Genomic DNA, 5,498 nt, shown 5'->3' on the forward strand with positions numbered 1-5,498 from the left:
AAAGGGTGTACAGTAGCGCACCTAATTAGTTGCGCACCCTAATTCAAAGTTAAGATTTGTTTTTAAAGTTTTTTTTAATGTTCTTTGCTTGTTTTAGAAAAAAGATAAAACTAGGTGCGCATCAACACACTTGTGTAGGTGCACTGATGCACACCTATTTTTGGATGTTACTAATATGTTTTTCCTTGTCTGTGTAAGGGGGATGAAAGTGAGGGTGCAACTCAGAGGTGCGTAGCTACAGATTGGTGTAGCGGAGATAGAAAGATTAAAAAAATAGTGGAGAATGAAGGGAGAGGCCTTGGGTTTTATAGACCTGGGGTTTTTACATGCTTTTGTTCTATGCAGTTGCACATCAAAAATGTCTCTCTCTTTCTCTCTTTCAAATGGTTTGGGCACACTAGCACACTTGTTGAGGTGCGCTTGTGCACCTTTTGAGGTTTTCAAAAGAGTTATTTCCTCTAAGAACTCTGATTCTAGAGTCCCAATCTTCAAACCATGACCTGGAAGTAAACTAGGACATTAAGTAAAACCTCAAAAGAACTCAAACCCAGGACTAGGGTTTTGAAAAGCTGAAAAAAAAAAGTAGGGGGTCCCCATTTCTAATAGAAAATGAGACATGCGTTGTGAGACCACAACACCTTCAAAATAAACTCAAAACAAGGATTAATAGCTCTGATACCATGAAAGAAATTGATCAAAATGAAATCTAATGAAATAATCTAAGAGATATTGATATGAATAAGTTTACAATAAACCAAGAGATCTTTCCAATGAGAAACAAAAATGGTGATAAGAGATATTGAAAGGGGAAAGCAAAGAAAACCCCTTGTGAGTTTTGGGAATGAGGCAAATGCCTAAAGGATAGAGAGAGAGAGAGAGAGAGAGAGAGAGAGAGAGAGAGAGAGAGAGAGAGAGAGAGAGAATGGAGCCATAGGCTCATTACAACAACTATAGTGATTGTGTGTAATTAAAAATGAGAGAGGAGCATCTCTTATATAGAGATGAGAAGAGGAGTAATTTAATAACTCCCATTTGGACACTTGCCACATTCATAAGTGTATGCATAACAAGTGTCATCATCCTCATAAGGAGGAATAAACTATTTTCCTTATAAAAGGAATTTAAAAAATGAGTTTTCCTCACACATGGATAATAGGACAAGTAAATGACATGTCCTTACATGTGTACTAGAGGAAAAACTACATAAGGGATACCTTGGTTTATCCCATTTAATAAATATATACAACCAAGGAAAGATTAATTAATTCTAACACATATTTATATATATTTGTGTCTTGAATCTCTTGTAGGTGGTTGTCATCTAAGGAAATCCTTTAAAAAATATTAAATATTAGAAGAGAAGAATTCCTCAACTGATGTATGAAATGAAAAAGTGTCTACCTTCAACTTTTTTCAATGCACAAGAACACTACCTCATACACCAAGTTGAGGATATTGAATTGTGTGGACTTGTATAGACTAGGTCAATGTGAATGGTTGAGAGGCACTTGAAATTTTTGACGGCTTTGGTTTGACAAAGAACATGTCTTGAGGGTTCTATTATGGTGAGATATATGGAATACCATACTATGGTGTATGTTAATATCTTCCTAATCTTGCAACAAAGACCCTTATAGATTACATTTGGGGATCCCAACCCCATTATAAAATCCAAGGGGAGTACTTAGTGGGGAAAGGTGGATTAAGGAAACTGAAAGGTAATAAATTATAAGATGTTATTCTAGTTATTTATTTCTTAATCTTCCAAATAAATTAGTTGTAAGTCATATACTTATTTATTTGGTACCATTTCTCAAGAGTGGGATGCAATACATTTATATATTAAAAATAATCAAGATTGGATGATAGTATAGATTAAATGGTGCCAACATTTTGGTCACAAATTAACATAGGAAGGTGTATCTTCATTGGTTAAAGAAGCTCACCATAATGTAGATTCCAATGTTAGACAAAGGGAAATATATTTAGCAAATGGTTTAAGATATTTCTAGGTACATATAAATTTGTTAATCATCTGCATGTTATCAACTCATGATGCAATAATTTAAGATTTTTGACATATTATTACAGGTGAAACATCACAAGGCTATGTTATGCAATGGTTATAAATTTTGCATCTACAACTTGGATGGAACAAAGGAAATTTTTTATTTTAGGATATGTCTAGTCTTTCAAATCACTAATATTTCTTCTAGAAATGACTTATATCCTTGAGAGTCTAAAAATTGATATTGTGGCATCTTGGATGATATACTTGAGTGTGACTTTAATTCTTTCAAATTAGTTCACTTTTTCATCAAATGGTATAGGCTACGACTTGATCAAAATGATCCTAATATATGTATTATTGAACATGACAATGGATTTCCAATGATTAATACACCATGGTTGTTTGAGCTAGTTGAGAATGAGCCCTATGTTCTTCCAAGCCAATGTGAGCAGATATTTTACTCAGAGGTTCCACATAAATTGTGTTGGTCATTTGTTGTTAGACATGATCCAAGAAGAAGGCCGATAAATTATAATGTGATGGCAAAAGAAGATGACAAGGAAGAAGAAGTAGAATATGATGTAGATGATGGTCACGATTGAGATTTAGTCGATCATAATGTTCCTAATGCAAATTTTCTTGAAGAAGATGATGATGATGATGTTGCACCTGCTGATCATAATGATGAAAATGATGACAACAACAATGATGATGTTGCTAAAGATAATGATCATGATGATGAGATGGATGAAGATGACCAATGACATGAATGAAATGTATAGTTATGTGATCAATTCTTATGTTATTTAATATTGATTTCTTGATAGAAATGTAAAGTTATGTGATCAATGCTTAATATGATTAATTCATGATGTACCTTTTAATGTTTTTGATTCATATGTGATGCTTATGGTGGATGTGATACATTCAAACTTATTGTTGGTTCTTATTTCATGTTTATATTTTGTGTAATGTTGACACCCTTGGTCAAAACAAGTAATGGACTAGTGACATTGTCAACCTAGCTTCTCTTGAAAGTCCTTTAGAGATAGCATAAAGTAATGTCAAGGAATATATATATATATATATATTTTATGACGACTACATATTGTTCATGTTGTCTACTATGTAAGTTTGAGTATACATATCGTGAATTTTTTAACTAACAAAAGATAATTGAATTACATATATAGGAACCCAAACCACTTTCACGAGCATCCCACATAGTCTCATGGATCATATTGTATAACTCAATACACCCTACAGAGATTAATTTCTTTATAATTTAAAAAACATCTCTCTAATTTTCAGCTACCTCTCTCATTTCATTGAGTGCGAGTACCAACAAATAAGTAATTGTTAGATGTGTCTTCCTTGAGCAAGGGGGATATAGGAATGGAAGAAGAAAGTGAGACATTTATTAGTTATACATTAAGGAGATCAACTAGAGGTCAAAAGATCATAAAGAAATTCAATAAACATGTGAAATATTTATTTTCTCAAGGGGGCTCATGTTCTTATGACAATGAGAACAAAGACGACTCTAAGGTGCCCTTTAGGTAGAAACACCTATAGAGACAGTGGGTCCCCAAGGATCTTCCTACAATAAACAATAAATTTTGTGTTGGAGAGAGGATATATCGCATAAGGTCATTTCCACTACATGGTTTGGACCTATTTTCCATGGATGACATAAAGGTCTCTTACAATAAAGTTGTTGATTTGATTCTATATCAAACCTTGTTACGATTACAATAGTTGGATGCAGATTATTAGATATAAAAAAGTATGTATATGTATATGCACTCTTGATAAATTATAAACAACAAAAAGGCAATGAACAAAGTAAAAGAGTGGATATATACATTGATGGAAGGCCAAAATCATAAGGGATTATTGCAAGTTTTATAAATAGCATGTGACTTGCGTCAACTATTAAGAAACCCAATTGCATATTTAAGGTGCATAAGGGAAATTATGTATTTGTATGGCAATAAAATCAATACGTGTAGGGGAAGAGTTTCTTATTGATTACAATTTGAATCATATAGATATAAACAAAGCCACTATTATGGTCGAGGTGGTACACACTATGCACCATTTAAATCAAACCCTAATTAATGACTCCAACATCATTAAATTATTAAATTTCTTTGCTACATTTCTACTAATATATGTCACTCTCTTTCTAGTTGTAAACTATTATTATTATTCAAGATAATTGAGAGTAATTAGCACTTATTTCGGGAGGCCATCTCATACCTTTCGGGAGGCCAACGGTGCTGCTGATTGGGTTGCCAACTATGCTATCCTAACGGGGCAAATGGTGAGGTGGACCGATGAATTAAATAATCAAGTTGATCTCAAAGCAATTATTCATTATGAAGCTATTCATGCGTAGGTGGGTAAGATTTGAAAAGATAGGAAAGTTAATGATTTCGTGGAGTGATCAAATTATTGCCATATTTTCATCCTTTATGAAGTACACTCAAATGAATGCAATGTGGTGTTCGCACATCTCTCCGAATAAAGGTGTATCTTTTGGTGGGAAGAAAAATAGTTTTCTTTCTAACCCTCTCTTTCTATGCGTCTAGTTTTTTTGGTTTGAATGTGTTTACTGTTCTCTGCTGATGGGGGGTGAACCGCGCAAACAAGAACCAAAAAATTGTGAGGCATGAAAGGCTCGCAAGGATGTTTGGAAAATTTTGCAGAAAGGAAAAGTGACTCGTTACATGGAGTGACTCAATGGTTTTAAGCCACACATCACTACAACTTTCTTTAAGAACTAGTCCAATGACAAAGTCACTCTCCATGGTGTGACTGTGAAACTTATGGAGGAGTTTATTGCTGAGATCACGGGGCTTCCTACGGTGGGCATAAAATTCACTAAGCAAACTAGTATTTCAAATGCAGCCTACAAAAAGTTTTCGAAAACGGAAGAAGAGAAGAAGCTTCTGGAAAAGAATGGTGATTTCTTTGATGTGAACTAGATAAAGGAGATCTGGAGGGATGTTCTCTGCTGCATCCGTGAGTATTTCATACTTGATGGAAGAAATAAAAGAGTTCATAAATGTCATTTTGTTTTTTTAAATCATTTTAGATATAAAGATAGAATATCTTTCCCCTTCTTTTTGTGGTTTTCTTTACTTAATAGTTTAGAAGCCCATAAGAAAAAGGAATCCATACCCATTCTTCATGAAGGTCTGATCCTACTTATTGATGGATATTGTAAAAATAAGCACATTGCCTCTACTCCCTCTAAGGACAAGAAGAAAGAGCCCATTAAGAGTAAGAAGGGTGACTCTGTTAAAGGTAAAGAAAATGCCCTGAATTTGAAACCCTCTGCCTCTCAAGTTCTTGAGGATGAGGAGTTTGAGACTAATAATTCAGAAAGCTATGAGAATTGGAAACTTGAGGATGAGGATGATACTAAAACTGGAGAGTTAAGTTCTAATTTGAATGGGTATCTGGAGACTGAAGATAATAA

Source organism: Cupressus sempervirens, chromosome 10 (assembly GCF_028749045.1).
Source record: "Cupressus sempervirens isolate cs-2001-9-10 chromosome 10, ASM2874904v1, whole genome shotgun sequence".
Classification (NCBI taxonomy): Eukaryota; Viridiplantae; Streptophyta; class Pinopsida; order Cupressales; family Cupressaceae; genus Cupressus; species Cupressus sempervirens.